Below are 19134 nucleotides of genomic sequence, written 5' to 3'. Positions count from 1 at the left end.
TCGGGTTTTTGGAATCCTTGAACTCGACTCTATCATTCACCACTTTTGAAAATATACTAGTAGTCGGGAACTTTGCACACAAATCTATGAAGGTTTTTAGGACTTTTTGTGATTAATGACATCACCGCAACCACCTTTCTTGCATGGGGACCAAAGAAATCAGCCAAATATTCCTCCTTCCCCCTTCCTCACCTCCACCACCTTACCTCTTTAACTACACTCTTCATCCAAGTACAAAGCATGGTTGTGTTTGTGTGTTTGACTAGTTTAGGAAGCATGGTGCTAGCATGGACTTGTGAGGCTTATAAACACTATAAATTGAGCTTTTAACCTTCTCACTTCATCACCAAAACCACCAGCCCTTCATCTCTCCATTACTCTCTCTTTCTCGGTTTTAAACCACCAATGGAGGTGACTGCCAACCACCAAGAACCACCTCTTTCAGCCCCTCCTTCGACCACCACCACCTTCCACCTTGTGCTTGACATTTTTATGTGGCTTACAAGTCCAATTTTCGAAGTTTTTATTGTTATTTCGGGGGTTATTTCAAGTCCAAAACAACCCGGCTTTAAGTCGTTTCTAGTTTGTGTTTTCTCGAGGTGCTTTCCGGAAACGATCACATTCTCGAGTCTAAACCAAATTCACGTATCAAAGGTAAGTATTTAAGGCCCCTTTTAAAGCTTTTTTACATTTTGGGGCGGGATGGGGGATACACATGCTCACATATTTCGTTTATGCAAAAACACTCTTGAAAACATACTACAAAATGTTATCCTTTTATGTGAAAAATTGTGGTCTGTTCCAGACCTTTTTTTCCCATATTAAACTCTATGGTTTGAAAAATTGTATTGTATTCAAGTAGTTAAGATTGATACCTTTTCCGAGACTACTCACACACATTCATATGATCTTTATACAATTTATTATGATTTTTTCGAAACTGCATATCATTGCAGTCCTTTTCGGACCGGTCTGTAAAAATGGTTATTTACATCTTAGTTAGGGTAAATATCAGGTCAGGGAAAAAATTAGGGACAATGTAAACTCAATTTCTAAACCTTGAGAGTTTACGTATCCTAATTCTGTCTCCCGATGATTTTTCTATAATTTTTCTAAAACAAGGACATAATCGTCATTCTAGATTAATTTTCCTGTTTTGTTTTTCAAACACACACACACACACATATATATATATATATATATATATATATATATATATATATATATATATATATATATATATATGTGTGTGTGTGTGTGTGATATGTGACATTGCCACCTTTGTAGTATTTCAAACTTATATATATATATATATATATATATATATATATATATATATATACTAATGTTCACTAATATGAGACTTACCATTTATTTAAGCGAGTATCGTACACTTTTGCGTATATACTTATCAAACATACTTGGCTTTTATACACTTTATGCAACATAAATCATTTTGCCAAGTGACTTATCCACACATAAGTTAGGGTTGAGAGTTATTCGTGTACATTAGTTAATGTCTTTTATAGTGAGACGCCACTCATTACCTAAGTATAACCACTTAGTATACCCACACCACTATAACCATTAATCCTCGGAGCGAGATACATATGTATAGATCTATACGAGTTGACACCCCCACCTGTGGTTGCTAGCTACAACCTCAACGGATCAATGAAGCGAGTGATATGTATTTTTAATTCTTTATCCATGACGTCCAATTAAGCGTCGTAAGGGGTTATTGTTGGATTTGGTGTCTAAGCCTATAACTATAACTGGTATGTACTTGACCCGATTGTAGCATGGTCCTTTTGGGTTGCCTTCACCAGTGCAATTTGATAGGATAAAGTTTGAGAATAATGTTATTTATGGTTTATTGATATATTATAAGTATAATATATTAATACGAAATTATTTAATTAGTATTGATCAAGAATTAATTTATTAATTTTGTGATCAAAAGAGACTAATTAAATATATGGGAATTGATTATATAAATCAATCATTCTTGTAGTGTGGGCTAATGATCCATGATCATGGGCTAAACTAATCCATGGATAATCCATGGAGGTTAAACCCATGGAGCATGAGGATGTGGAAAGTGTAGTGATTATAGAACATGGTTTGGTATGCGGAATTAAAGATTGCACAATGAACACGATGATTTCGGTGTTTAAGAGATGTATTGAATATGTATGGTGTTACACAAAAAGGGACATAGATCTACATCTACATAAATAACATACACTTACACACTCACTTTTACACCTCTCAAGCACACCTCCATAAGTGGTATGAACCCACCTTATATAGAGGTGTTTACATGTCTCTCTCTCACTCTCTATCTCATGAGTCAAAAGGCTAAAGCACCACATGCAAGTGGGTTTACAAAAGTCAAACCATTACAAAGTCAAACATGAATAACTTTGCACCCTAACATTCTCCCCCTCAAAGTTAGGAATGGATGACCCACTTCAAATCTTCCAAAATCGAGCAACTACGCGATCCGAGCCTCAAGGGTGACACATGTCGAAACGAACTTCAATCTTCAATTCTTCCATGATTCTTCAATTTGGGCTCTAGGATGTGAGACCATACAAACCAAGCATCAACGAATGATCAAGAGCTTCTCAAACTCCAAATAATCACCCAAAAGTTGAGCATAAAAACACACCCCGAAAATCTTCAATTAAACCAAACCCATTTCGAAATGAAATCACTTCCGAATCTCCAATCGCTTCATTTCGTATACTTCAAAAATTCAAGGTCACTTCGGTCTTCAAATCCGCGTAATATGAAAAATTCAAGTTCGAATTTCCATATAAATTTCTCCCCCTTTTTATAATCGAAATTTGATTATAAAACCTTCAAGGAAAGAGAACGTGCTCTATTCGGAATTTTTCGTGTCAAAACTCCCCCTTAACATGTGGCATAAACTTTGTGCTTCAATCCGGAAAACCCAAAAAATATTCAATTTTTAGCTTCGTTCACGGACCGCCTTTGACAAAATTTCTCAAAAATGGGTAGAAATTGTCAATTTCAAAATTCTGCAGTGACCCGGTGCGCCCAAAACAGCCAAAAATGCAAAACTCTCCCCCTTTTCTAAAGCTGGGTAGAAAGCGTCAATTTGCATAAACTGCAGGGGCTTGAAATGCATTTTCTTCAAATTCTCAGCAAAAACAGTCCTTTTTCGAATTTAGGTATGAACCGCCAAATTTTCGAAACTTCAGGGGCTGATTTTGAAACTTCTGCACTTTTCTTCAAAACATACGAAATGTTGTCCCAATCATACGAAGAGTTGAAAAAAGATGTTAAACTAACGAAACTTTAAGGACTACTTATGAAACTCTGCTTTCTTCTTCCCCAATTCATACGAAATCACAGCACCCTTCGTATGAAATTTCATCTTCCCAATTTCCTTTCAACGTACGAAACGTTTTCTCTCTCCCCTTCGCACGAAACTTCATCATCCTTCGTACGAAACTTCATCACCCTTCGTACGAAATCATTTGCCCATTTTCTCTCTCCCCTTCGTTCAATTGGAACACCAAAACTATAACCCATGTTAACAAAAACGAAGGCATTCGAAGCCTCTGAATGACATCTTAATCATTTAGTGTCTGAATCGATCTCACAGCCTTCATTCTTCGTTAGCAAGCTTTCAATCATTCGTTCCACAGTGACGAAGTTCCAACCCTTCGTTATTCAATCCAACCATTCTGTTTTCAGTCAATACCAAGCAACAACCTAACATCGACTAAAATTGACAATCAATTTATTAAAGTCGACTTTTCCCAGTTCACGACCATACGAGAACCCTTCGTACATTAACGATCAAAATCATCTTCTCAAACAATACCCATTAACGAAATCACAGTTTTCGTTCAAACGTCCAAAAATTTCATCCGACTCCAATAAACCCATTCCACTTTAAACCCATCTATCGACCATCGATCTTCGATCCCAGATCTTCGAAGCTACATCATCAACAGCGACTCACTAATCCTTCGAATATTGACTCCAAAGTCGACATCAAGCTATTAACCTTGTCGATTCGTCCCCAAACCACCGATCAACAACTGACCATCTGTTCGTCTTCAATATCGTAACTGTGTTCGACACAAGAACATAAATCCAACTGATTTTCGAAATTAATTCTCCAATCAGTCATGATTTCGACATCTATATCTTGTTCTCAACTCAAAACCAATAATTTCAGCATTCAATTCTTTGTTTCATTACTCAAAAATCGAAGTTGACTTTTTGCTATGTTTGACTTTTCTAAATTGACTGTCAACAAACACAAAATCGATGTTTCTAGTGATAAAATCTAGATCAAAACATGATTATCCAACAGTTCTTCACATATTCTTCATAAACATTTGACAGTTCTTGATTAGTTTCATCAAGATCACAGAGTCAATTGTCGATTTCTAAGTCTAAAAACCGATTTCATCAAACACAAATCATCAAAAATGCTCCAATTGTGACAAATGTTGCCAAACCGAGAATCGTTCTTCAAAAAATCTCATTGATCTTTGAAGACCCGCTCTGATACCAATTGTAGTGATTATAGAACATGGTTTGGCATGCAGAATTAAAGATTGCACAATGAACATGGTGATTTTGGTGTTGAAGAGATGTATTGAATATGTATGGTGTTACACAAAAAGGGACATAGATCTACATCTACATAAATAACACACACTTACACACTCACTTTTACACCTCTCAAGCACACCTCCATAAGTGGTATGAACCCACCTTATATAGAGGTGTTTACATGTCTCTCTCTCACTCTCTATCTCATGAGTCAAAAGGCTAAAGCACCACATGCAAATGGGTTTACAAAAGTCAAACCATTACAAATTCAAACATGAATAACTTTGCACCCTAACAGAAAGTCATGGGTTATTAGGGTTTACCAAGTGTAACCCTAGCATGTCCAACACTATAAATAGAACCCTCCATAGACCAAAATCGGTTGCACCATCTCATTGAGCTAAACAGATTATTCTCTTAAATCATCCTCTTGTATATTGGTGTTTGTGAACCATTAGAGGCATCACACTTGAGGTGCTCAAGCTTTCAAGGGTCAAGAACTACAAGTCCTTCAAAAGGTATGTCATCTATCTAGATGTTTTATTCAATTAGCAATTTCTATGCTAGTTAGGACAATGCTTTGGAAAAATTGAAAATATACATGTATAATAGAGAAAACATAGATCCAAAGTATTTAGGGTTGCATGTGCACCATAGGAGTGTTATAGTGCTCAAAACCGAACAGTTATATCTAGTCATATAAGCTCATTATACGACTCACTATAAACATTAATTAGATCTTTCAATACCATTATTTTCCACCTCGGATCTTGGGAACTGCCAAGATCTTCGGCATATTCTAAAACTTAAGTACTTCAGTTTTTAGCATCTTATTTCCAACATTACACAACACATACTAATTTTGTTACGAAATTAGTTTGTTATTTTTTTTTACCAAAACACATATAATCTTATTCCCACAGGAATCATCACCTCTTTCCCTGTAGGGAACATAATCTCATTCCCAAAGGAACCATACTCTTATTCCCGTAGGAATCTCTATCTCATTTCTGAAGGAATCGTCTTTTCTACACTTTTATAACACTTTCATGTGACTCCTTACATAACACTTTTCTCATGGACATTCTATCCCTTTATCTCATCAAGATATCTTCTATTACTCATTTAGTACTTAACTCATCAAGTACTTATTCTATACCTTCATTTACTAACATATAGGTATTCTACACATTACCATTATCATCTAAAATTCATACATACTTATTATCATGATTATAATACATATAATTATTTTCTAACTCCATCCAATCTCTCTTAGGTATTTATCATAATATACTTCTCATCTAACCATACCAACATGTTCATTAACAGGATTATCATATAAATAATCCTACTCTTTCTTCATTTATATCTTATAGGTATTACTTATAATACCACAAACTTCTACTCATACATACATAGTCACCTACAAGGTTATAAATTATAGAACCTTTCATTACCTTCAACTAATAAGTTGTGGGCATTAATCTATGCCATTACATCTAAACATACATGCATATACATATATTCATACATAAGTGTATAAAGCATATACACATTATCCAGAGAGAGAATGAGAGCATCTAGATCCATCCTCTTTGCTCAAGTCGTAATCATACAACACATCAAGTTCCTTAGAACTTGTCTTAGCCTATTAAGAAATAATCCCTCTCTTATGTCAAAATGACCTCTCCATGGATCATAATTCAATATTCTCATTTTCTACTTCTAAATACATTCTAACCTATGAATTAAGCATCCCATAATACCTAATTCATTACACTCTAACCTTTAATGCATCAATCATACTCCTCACTAGTTAGGTTTTCAAACCCTAATTCTCAATGAATTGATTTCACCAGGGAAATTACTTACAAAGCTTGATTAAAGCTTCTATACATTCTCAATAGCACCATACTTAATCTATATGTTGATCAAACCAAGAATTCTAACCAAACTAACATATTAACCATTAAAGCTTAAAGATTTAAAAAAATGGAGAAAGTTTTACCTTAATGTGGAGAGGATGATAATCCTGGTAATCCAGATTCTCTATCCTCTCTTGGCCTTATTCCAGCTCCAAAATCACCCATCATAAGCTCTCCATCGAATTAGAAAATAAATATGTCAAAATGAGCACTTAAAAAGTTATAAATTGTTTTCTGATCTACAAAACCACATCGTGGTGAGATAGCTACCGTGTTGTGGTGCGCGCTCTAAAACTGTGGTCGGCCTCTAACCGAGCTGTTGTGCCTTTCTCACATAGCAACCTACTTTCGCCAACACGTCAAGGTACCCCATAATACCACGCCATAGAAAAGTAAGTTGTGTTCCACTTATGATGAGGACTTTTTCTAAATCACCGCCTCCTCCTACCACGCTGTGGCAAGCCTTCAAGGTTGATTCCATTACATCTTTGGGACATTTTCTTCCAATCTTCAAACATGTATAACTTCTTCATCTTAAACCCATTTTCTATGATATTTATATCCATGCAAAGGTGGGGATGAGTTATACAACTCTATGAAGTCACTTCTCGCTGACTTAATATGGGTCGTAATTTATTAAGTCATAAAATTGTCCCAAAAGCATAAAATTCCTATTTTACCATTTTGGCCTAAGTGCATATTCTCTTGCATTTCTTCTCTTGAACTTACTTATCTAACCTCATATAAGTGACTTAAAGTCAGCTTGTCCATTTTCTTGAAGTCACAACTTCATAAACTTATAAAATTATTATAAATGACCAAATTACCCTTTGGTCAATATTTGAACCAAAGTTAAATCTCTTTATATTTTTGGTTCTTACACAAACAACATGAGTTGGAAACTAAATGACAAACATGAAACAAGAAAAAGAATGAAAAATCATATACTATATTATGAAAGAATGAACAGAAACTACAAGTATATATGGTATGCCTATAATGCTTATGGTGGTAACATTGTATTTGTGTTGTATCCTCCTTTCTAATGTTTCTAAAGCTTGAGTAGATAGCCAAAACTACAATATTTAGAAGATAACCCCTTCATAAATGTTATCGCATCTATCTTAGGTAAATGTTTTTCTTTGAACTTTGACATCAGGAGTGACATGGAAAAGAAGTTTCATTTCTTTTTGTAACGCCCCGATTCCAGGTATGGATTTAAATAAAAGGTTAATTGGTTTAATGTCCTACTCGACGAGTTGGTTGCCCTACTCGTCGAGTAGCAGCGGGGTTGGAACGCGTGTTTAGTGACCCACTCGACGAGTCCACTAAGGGACTCGACGAGTAGGAGCTGGCAGATGAAACCCTAAATCTCGGGGTTTTGCACCCTATTTAAGGAATGATAAGCCTCCTATGGCCTCTTTGCAGTCTTTGAGAGCCCCTTAAAACCCTAATACGTGTGTGTGTGCCCATTGTGTGTTTGAAGCTTGAAGAGAGGATCCTTGGAGGGAGAAGGCTTAGAGGAGAAGGAGATTGGAGCAAGTAGAGTGTGGGAATCAACTCTTATCTCAGTTATCATCTTCTGGAGGTAACCAAATTGCCTTTTCTTTGTGAATCTCTTCTATTGGTTGAGTTTTAGGGTTTTTGGTGAGATATTAAGTTGGAAAGATGAGCTCTGGGCTAGATCTGAGGTTGTAACTTCAGATTTGGACCCTTCTTGGATTCTATAAGCATAAAGTTTCAGTTTTGGTCATGATTAAGGTCCCTCTTCAGCATGAAGTTCCATTAAGAACTTAAAATAGGCATTTAGAGCCCTTATAGCCATGCATGCACGTAAAGTTTGCAACTTTACGTGATAAGCATGCCCTAGAAGCTTGGATCTGTGATTTGGAGCCGCTGCATGGCTCAAAACAAGTTTGTATGGAAAAAGGACTGAATGAACTCGGCGAGTCGCAAGGTTGACTCGGCGAGTCACATGAAGATGGCCGTGGACTCGACGAGTTGGATGAACAACTCGGCGAGTCCGATGAAGATCACCATAAGACTCGGCGAGTTGAAAAACAACTCGGCGAGTCGGATGAGTTTTCCCCAAGTTATGAATGTGTGTGTGTGTGTGTGTTCGTCGTGTGCAAAAAGGAAAACTCGACGGGTGGCCTTAGAGTTTGGTCGAGAATCGGAGAAACTCGATGAGTCACCTCGATGACTCGGCGAGTGGGATAGTGTTTCAAGGAACTCGACGAGTAGCCGAGGGTACTCGGCGAGTAAGGTCAACATGGACTGTTGACCTTGACTGAGGACTTTGACTTTGAGCAGGGGTTGAGTAGTGAGTTATGGAGTACCTTATAAGGTTAAGGACTTATGAGTATATTGTGCTATGGTATTAGGTGGTGGAGCCTGTGCCAAGTAATTCGAGAGTTGGGTTTTATCTTTCGGGTCGACATTTGCGAGGTGAGTTATCCTCACTATACTAAGGGGTCTAAGGCACCAAGGCCGGCCCATTGGATATGATATCCTAGTAGTTGTATTATGTTGAGTATAAGTTGGTTATGCATGCTAGTTTGATATGCTAGAGGGTAGGTCTGTAGGACTACCTGTGATACTGATTGATTACCTGTATGTGCATTATCTGTTACATGTTGATATGTTATGTGGGATGGGTTGAGGTTGTACTGCTCCGTGTGGTAGCCAACAAACCCTAGGGTATTCCAGATATGAGCTGAGGGCCTGGTAGGCATTCCAGACTCATACTGAGGACTCGGGAGCATTCCAGATACGAGCTGAGGGCCCGGTAGGCATTCCAGACTCGTACTGAGGGCTCGATGGTACTCCAGATACGAGCTGAGGGCCCGGTAGGCATTCCAGACTCATATTGAGGACCCATGGGTAATCCAGCTTGTAAAGCTGTGGACCCATTGCATGTTGTTCTGTTCAGTTTGTTATGATATGTCATGGTGTGACATGGTTATGTGGACTGTATGTGTATCGGTATTTTGGGGGTAACTCACTAAGCTCTCGGGCTTACAGTTTCAGTTTATTGTTTCAGGTACATCAGGGGATCGCGGCAAGGCGAAGGCATGATCGTACAGCTCCTCCTATTATGTTTATGTTTCTGGGAATACTCTGATAAAAATGTATTTTGAAAACAAAGTTGTAATGTTTTGATGAACTTGACATGTTTTGAAAGTTTAAATTGGTTCGAAATTTTTGGGTGTTACACTTTTGACAATTTTGAGAGTGTAAAGTAATACTTTATGAGGCCTTACTCACCTTAGTCACATCAAAAGTATGAGGTAAGTACCATATACACATGAGTTAGCGATTCCTTTATGGGGTAAGTATGAGGTAAGTACCATGAACATAAATGCTCTAACATTTTCTTTGTGTTTGTAGGGTAGTTTACAACAATACTCAAAACATGGGGTTTCATAACATTCCATGGAGCCATCCCGATTTGACTCTCATGAAGCTTCCATTATTAGGTTTTAGGGTTTGGAGGGTTCTTTGTTAAGTAATTATTTTTATCCAAACTTTCAAGATTGGTTTGGACAATACGCTCCATTAAGACCAATTGAGAGAGTTTAGCTTGATTGAGATCCCCCGTATCGAATAATAACTTACTACTTGTAGAACTGTTACATCCATCCATTTTGTGGCACCATTGGATTTTGCTTCATTCACCATGGTTATATGATGGTTGAAATCTGGAGCGTCGTTGGAAGCAAGGTACCATGGTTATATGATGGCTGAAATATGGAGCGTCGTCGGAAGCAAGGTAGCTGGTCAAGTTGACGGATGACGAGATGTTTGAGAGATGTCAGTCGGGGTGTCAAATTTAAGGGGGATGATTGACTAGAAGAAACGAGCGATTTAGGGTACCAATATAATGAACATGAGAAGTTAATTTAGTTTTTTTACTTTCTTATAAAGAGAAATATTGGATATGGATTGTGGACCGTGAAAAATAGGGTGATAATGGTTATACAGGGGAAATGATTTTGAATATATATATATATATATATATATATATATATATATATATATATTAATTTTAATAGTTACATTGACACAATTGTGTGTATATGATTGTTAGGGCTAAGATCTCAGAACTACGATCAGAATCCTCAAACCTCAGGATCCCAAACATACATCAGGATCCTGACTATTGTTTTCCAAATATTTATAACGGTTATATACTCTATTATCTCTCCCATGTGTAGAAATAATCAGTCAAAGACTTATTCTCAACGAATAGTCGTCACAACCATGCAAAAGACCCGAAAGACCAAGTCAAATAATGTCTATAAGTTGATCTCGGAGTATCCTAGAATTCTCGGAGTTCATGTTATTAGATTTAGACTATAAAAATCACTTTTATTCATCACACTACACACAAGACTTAGCAGAACAACAATACTTGTACTTATACTCTTTACATTTTCTCTATAATCGACATTTTTTAATCAATACAATCATCAAGGCAGGTGGTCATTATCACCTCCCAAGGTTTTATGTTGGAGATCCTAGCAAGGATCAAGAGGTTTCCTTGTAAACAACTTGTGTCACTTTGATCAACATATTATACTTGCATTATTATGAACATCACAACCTCTCATAGACTTTGGTCGAACCTTGTTTGTTCATTTTTTGACCAAATCAATGGTAAGGCGCAAAATTATATATATAAAAAAGATTACATGTTGTTTAACTAAATGTTGGAAAAGCATGAGTGGTTAATCATAATACTAATTTTACTGTATTCTTGTTTGCAAGCATGTTTATATTCTACATTTAGTTTATATGGGCTTTAAACAGTGGCAGGTCTTAGTGGGAGCTTAGGGTTGCCTATGCTATTCCTCAACTTTTTGGAGTGTTGAAATTTTTGGGGAAATTTTTTGGTATGCTGCATTTTCACAGTGCGCTACCCCTAAAATTACATATACTACCCTTGCCATTTTGTTTTGGGTATACCGCTAACTTTAAACACAAACATGTATATGTTCTTTTTTTAGATGAATTCCATCTATAATCTTATTTTGATTGCTATTCAATGTAATTTCTAAATGGATTATACACTCCAACCGAACTAGGAAATATCTTTTTTTACTAATAATCCTCATGTTTTATAGGTACATGGTCATGATAAATTTGATAAATGATTGTGTGTTGCTTTTTTACTATGAAATAAATAAAGTAAATTGTGCTTTTTATATTTGGTTACGAAAGAATAGAAAAAAAAAGATAATGACTTAAAAGAGTAATATACTTTTTGATCTGTACATATTCATATTCATTAAGGTTTTTTTTTATATATATTTGACCATTTGACTTGCTTTTTTTATATCCATATTCAGTCATTAAGGTTTTTTTTTATATATATTTGACCATTTGACTTGCTTTTTTTATATCCATATTCAGTCCTTATAACAAGCTATTTCAGGTTAAGCCGAGAAAATAACTTAATATGGTAATATATTTTTTAGTTTGTACACATTTAGTCATTAATGTTTTGTAACATTTAATCATTATGACTAGTTTTTTTCAGATTTTGCTCACGACATCCTACGTGGGACAATCATTAATGAGGTGTTCTCATACGTTGTTCGTCTTTCACTTATAGTAGTAACCTAATTTACAAATCGGTCAAATAATGTTTGTGCCCTAGTTTTCCCCAAGCAGAAGTTGACTTCATCTTCGATTTCATCTATCTCCATAGCAGTCAACCAAATTCTTTGTCTCAGAAGTGCAAATTCGAGTTGGGAGGAAGCAATCACAAAGAATCTCGTTGTTTGCTATGGAGATAGATGAAACTTTTTGCCATGGTGTTTTTTTTTGTCTTGGAAATGCAACTTCGAGTTAGGAGTAGACCTGTCAATGGGGCGGGTTTGGAGCGAATCACCATTGATCCAAACCTGTTTAAAAAAATAAAAACATGACCCACCCTGCTCCAATAACCCTCAGGGTCTTGAATATTCGAATCCATACTCGTATCCACCGAATCAACGAATACCCGACCCATTAACCCGACCCTTTTATAATATTCAATTTTCGTATTTTTTATGTGTTCCACAAAGTAATATTTCTCAAAAGGATAAAGTGTCTACTTAAACAAGATGTACATTAATTAATACTCAAAGTACAATACAATAAAAATCACATTTTACTTAGACATCGAGTTGTATATTTTGTTGTCATATATATATATATATATATATATATATATATATATATATATATATATATATATATATATATATATATATAAAATGGGGCGGGTCATAAGTGGAGCGAATCGACCATGATCCATACCCAACCCATTTGCTAAAAGGGTAAATGGGTATGGATCGTAAACGGGTAAACGAATCAATAATTAAAATCCAAACCCGTTAAATTCTTACGGGTTTGGAGCGAATCGGGGTCAAAACCCGCCCCATTGACACGTCTAGTTAGGAGGAAACAATCGAAAAAAATATTGTTGTCTACTGTGGGGATAGATGAAAACAAAGACGAATACATCTTTTGTTTGGAGCAAACTACGACACCATCATTATTTGATGGACTCCTGAATTAGATTATTGATATAAGTGAAAGACGAGCCACGTATGAGAACACCTCGTTAATTATTGTCTCACGTAAAATGTCATGAACAAAATTTGAAGAAACCAGTTATAAAAACTAAATGTGTATAAAAATATTAAGGACTAAATATGTAAAACTTAAAAATATATTACCATATTATGTCATTTTTCCAGTTTAAGCTGGACTAACCGGTAATAAGGATTGAATGTAGACAAAAAAAAATTGTCAAATATTGATAAAAAGGAAAAAAAAATCTAAGTGGTTAAATATGTATAAATTAAAAACTATATCAATCTTTTAAATCTTTACCAAAAAAAAAAAAAAAAGAAAAAAAACACGGACACCAAAGAATAGACAAACGAAAATGTTTCTTTGATCACTGAAATACATATAACACGGAAATAGTCTTGATGACATGTGCACAACTAGGGTGTCGCTAATAAGACATCCTATTGACATTTTTATAAAAAGTCAACCAATAATTAACGGCTTATAATCAGTTTTTTCGGAAAATAATACAATTTCAGCCAATAAAAATATTTAAAAAATTAATTAGGGTGTCCATATTCTAATATGGGGTGTCTTTTTAACACATCTAGCACAACTATTATTCTGTTTACCTAATAACTTGAAAAAAAACGTGTCATCAAGTTTATGTCTAGAAGCACGCGATTGACCACGACTTTTGGAAATTGGTGTGAATAGGTCAACCACCAAGTCTGGCCGTTTTTCGTTTTAGAGTATTTTAGTTGATTTCCAACGTTTTGTACTTAACTACTAGATAATGCAACGTGTTATATGATTAGCTTTTCCCTTTTCCCTTTTTCCTTTTTCTTTTTTTATTCTTTTTTTTTCTTCCGAAAACTGAAGTTTTATTTTGGGTTTAGTCTTCCATTTTGTGATTTTTTTGGGTTTAGTCTACCATTTTGTGAGTTTTTATCGTGATTAGAAGAGCATTTTTGATGTAAATTTTTTACCTTTTGAATAGATCATTAAAAAAATTATGATCTCCTGGCAAAACATGTTTTAAACAAAAGTTTTATTTTTTTCTATTTTTTATTGTACTTTTTTCCCCAATAAGCTATTCTCAACGTATAAAAAAAAAAGATTTATACAAATTTATATATATTGGGTTAAGAGATTTTTTTTCTCAATCATTTTATTAGTTAAAAATCTAGGTAGTAAATACAATAAATCTTTATAAAACTTATATATTAGAGATGCTCTAATGTTATAAGTTATTTTATATAATTGTAATTTATGAATATGATTATACCATGGACCTACCAAACATACCACTACTAACATCATTTTTATTTGTTTTTTATTTGCTTATATTTGTTTTGTGTATTTATTGTTTTAAATTAAAAAAATATTTTTAATTGTTTAATTTATTACATTATTTTGTCTTCTTCCAAACATTTCAATAAAATAATTAGTTAGTTTTAACTGTTTATATATATATATATATATATATATATATATATATATATAGTTATTTTATATTATAATTCTTAATTGTTGGGTAGTATTGTTGTCAACATAAAAAAATAGAAAAAACATCATAAATGGTCTTTGTGTTTTCCACAAATATTCCACGTATTGTCCATTTGCTTTCAAAACTTTTGATGTTTAAACATTTTTGCTAACTCTGTTAGCTTTTGACCATTAACTATTATTTAATTATTATATTCGAAGGGCATTTCAGTCATTTCCCTACCATAAGAACCATTTATGATGTTTTGTTTTATTTAATATATATATATATATATATATATATATATATATATATATATAATTTAATTTTCAGAGGGTCCCATCCTTTCTCTCTCTCTCATAGTCTCTCACTCTCTCTCCCCCCCCCCTCTCTCTCATCTACAAGACTAGCCTTCATCTTCCCTCTTTCAAACCTCAAATCCCTGTAAAAATGGTCTTACTAATTAGACCACATATTCACTTATTGGACCCCAACTATTATGATTTTTCAGACCTTGGGAATTGTAATTGTTTACTTTATAATTTCATATACTTTTACAATTGCAGTCTCTACCTTAGTCTCTACCTCGAAGCCATTTTTACTTTTTCAAATTTTTTTGAAGGTGAATGTCTTGTCGATACTAAAACTTATTTAATTTAATACCAACATTTATTTCATTTCAGCGCGCAATAAAGGAGCATATGGATTATCATTTTAATTTCAAAATAATAATAATAAACCATCATATTTTTATTTATATAAAATCGAAACATTATTAACATAAAAATACACATACTGCAAATTATGAATTATCATTTGAATGCTTTTAGTTGATAGTGACTTTTGTACATAAGTTATATATAAGTACTTTATAATATATTTATAAAAAATGATTTTATAAATTGTATATAAATAATATGAAAAATATATAAAAGCTGTTTATTTTAAATGTTTGATAACATAAAAATTATCTCATTAAATATATTTTAGCAAAGTTTGTGATTAAATAGATTAAAGTAAAATTTGTAATTTGTATATTAAAAAAAGGTTTCATCACTACTCCATAATTAATTAATAATTACAGAAAAAATCATAAAGTAAAAAGATTATCATTATATTATAATGATAGTATTTAAGAAAAAAAAAGTTCAATGATTAGGGGGTCATTTTAGATAGTAGAGAGGGTCTAATTAGATGGACCCCTATAAAAATTGAGACCCAAAAAATCGTGACACACACATATACACACTCCAGAAATCGAGGTCCCCCCCCCCACTTACAAGAACATGTCTATGTAAAAGGGTAAAATCGAAGAATGGGGGAGATTTTCTCTTGACTCTGATTTTGCAGGTAGGTCATCTTTGTGATGGTTTCGGTATGAGATGGTGATGGTTTAGGTGTTGCATATGATTGAAGAGAAGATGACGAAGGTGACTGCTAACAAAGCTCTCATCTTCCTTTTTTTCTTGACTGAGCCCTAGTAAAAAAACGGAGGATTTTCCTCTGTTCATCATCTTCTTTACATAAACTTGCAAGTCTCTCAATTTTTTTGGGTTCCTTTGTGTCAATCATCAATCGACGCTTACAACAAAAAGAATGCAACATTTTTTTTGGTATTTTGCTGATAACCGATTGGGAAAGTGGTACCTCTGTTCTTCATCTTTTTACCCAGCCTTGATGGGGTTGATTGGGGGTGGAACACGCATATCAGGCGACTTCTTGTTGTTCTTCTTCAATTTCGTTTTATCCATCCCTAGTAATCGAAGGAGGTGGTGGTGATACGTTGCTGATGTGAACGACGGTACTAGCTTGACGTAGGGAGGGTGCTGGCGAGCCTCAATCAGAACAGTGGGTGAAAAAAACGATTCGCTTTGGTCGGTGGGTGGATTTGTGAGTCGCTGTCGATTTGAATTAGACTTTTTGCATGGTATTCAAATGTATAATAAGAATCTTTCTTCTAGGTTTGGTCTGCAAAAAATCTGAGATTGTGAACCTGCAAAAAAATGATATTGTAGTATTCAAACTCACAATCGGAAGCTTTATTGTTAAATTATTGGTTTTTTAATGGAGGAAATCACTCCAAGGGTTTGAAAATGGAGTCTAAGAGAGCCTGCTTGTTATGAGGTTGGAGAAATGGTTTCCAATGTAAAAACCCATTTAGTAGGAATCTTCAGAGGGCTCGAATTCATAAATCTCCAAGCTCTTCTCAGCTTCCATGGTTGTTCCTGAGTTTGTGCAAGTCTGTTTTTAAGAGATAGATAGATAGATAGATAGATAGATAGAGAGAGAGAGAGAGAGAGAGAGATAGGGTGGGAGCCTTTGAAAATTAGATAATATATATATTTTTAAATAAGACAAAACATCATAAAAGGTTTCTGTGGTAGCGACATGGTGGAAATGCCCTCCGAATATAATAATCAAATAATAGTCAACGATCAAAAGCTAATAGCGTTAGCAAAAAGGACCAAACATCAAAAGTTTTGAAAGCATAGGGACCATCTGTGAAATGTTTTATCATTAGGGACTAATATTCAGATCTGGAGAAAGCACAGGGACCATTTATGATGTTTTTTCTAAAAAATAATATGTTATTAACATGTTCCTGATTATTGGTTAACTAGTTATACTATTTTTTAAAAATTGATGTTAGACCCCTATTTTTGTAATATCTTCTTGTAAGGGTAATTTTAAATTTATTTAAATAAAACTATAATTTAAAAATAATCAATTTAAAAATAATAAATAAAATGAATAAAATATATAAAAAAATGAGTCAAGTTTATAAAATCAATAGTTGACTCGACTTATGTGGAATTAAACATGTATGACTTGTATTTAACCCATTCAACTCTTATAGAACTAAATGTGTTAATACTTAAGTTGGTTAAGATTAAATCGGTAAATTAAAAAGCTACTTGTGAAGTTAGGGTTGATTTGGATCCAAGTGAGTGGAATAGAATTTGAGGGATCAAAATCAAGATGCCAAACTTATGAACATAAACCGACTACTCTCCTTCTTCTTGTTCTTAGTTTTCATGATTTAGGGAAAGTTGAGAGAGGTTGGAAGGCGATTTATGAGCACTATTGAAACTAAATCTATACCGAAGTCAAATTGAAGATTTGGAACTTGAATCCTTAAACAATTTAGATGAGGATAACAAATCTCCATTCATCTTAACCAATTCTACTTATAGCTTAGTCAACCCTTCACAATTTTGAATTTTAGGGTGCATTGTGATAAGGACTAAGGTCCCGTTTGATAGTTTCTGTCTGGGAAAGTGCTGTCCGGTAAAGTGCTGTCTGGGAAAGTTTTCTGACTGGGAAAGAAACCATGTTGTTTGATTGTACATCTGATTAACTGTGCTGAATGATGAAAAAAAGTAATAATTCAATAAAAAATAAATTTAAAAAAAGTTATTTAAAAAAATTAATAATCCAATAAAGAAAGAAAGAGGTGGGGTTTGGTGTATAATTGTCTTTCCAACTCATTCAGTCAGAAAGATATGATTTTGGGGCTTTCTGGGAAAGACCTATCTTACTGGGAAAGACCCCTTCTTTTGTGCAAATCAAACAGTCTTTCCGGTCCATTCAGCCAGAAAAATCTGTTTGGACCTGGAAAGATGCGTATCAAACGGGGCCTAAAAATTCGATGATGATTATATGTTTAGGTTACAATTCTAGCTTCAACTTGTGATTAGTAAGTTAGAATGTGAATAAACCAAAGTTTTGAAAAAGTTTTCAAACCCTATATTGTGGAATGATGTTCTTAACCATTGCAGTATGATTTTGATTGATGATTATGCATAAATAATAACTAGAACGTCATCAAAGTTTTGAAACCTTAATCCATTAGATTTTCATCAAGAAATGAATCATTGGTTAAATGATTATGATTAGGATGTTAATTAATTTGTGTTTAAAACTAATATTTAAATGTTAGTTAATTATCCTAGTTCAACTTATGAAGATATCAACTCCAATTTGATTCATTTTGATCTTACAAGCTTGCATGAGCGTCAATGGAGTTTCAAGTTTAAATTTAACATGATTTAGTTTTAATCCATTAAAAATTTGACATATATCATTAGTGTAGTTCAAATCATCAATTAGGTTCATGTTTGATGCTACTAAATTATTATTTTAAGTTAATTTCATATGTGGAAAGCTATTGTGACTTCCAATAGACGTCATCAAAGTTTTGAAACCTTAATCCATTAGATTTTCATCAAGAAATGAATCATTGGTTAAATGATTATGATTAGGATGTTAATTAATTTGTGTTTAAAACTAATATTTAAATGTTAGTTAATAATCCTAAGTTCATTAGAAGTTGAGTTACCGAGGTTAAAAGTCAATTGGATGCATTTTGGAAACTTGGTAAAAGTTAAAACGTGAGTGCGTTGTCATGTCAATTCCACTCAATTGAGTGGATACCATGACTAATTTTACTAGGCCTGAGTAATCTTACGTGAAGGAATATGAACCTATTCATTGATGATAAAATTCAACTCCAACCTCTTCTATTCTTTTTACATTATCTTAGAGATAACA

The sequence above is a fragment of the Lactuca virosa genome, chromosome 5 (genome assembly GCF_052849685.1).
Source record: "Lactuca virosa cultivar CGN04683 chromosome 5, Lactuca_virosa_CGN04683_v6, whole genome shotgun sequence".
Lineage (NCBI taxonomy): Eukaryota > Viridiplantae > Streptophyta > Magnoliopsida > Asterales > Asteraceae > Lactuca > Lactuca virosa.
Note: the sequence above shows the minus strand (reverse complement) of the source record.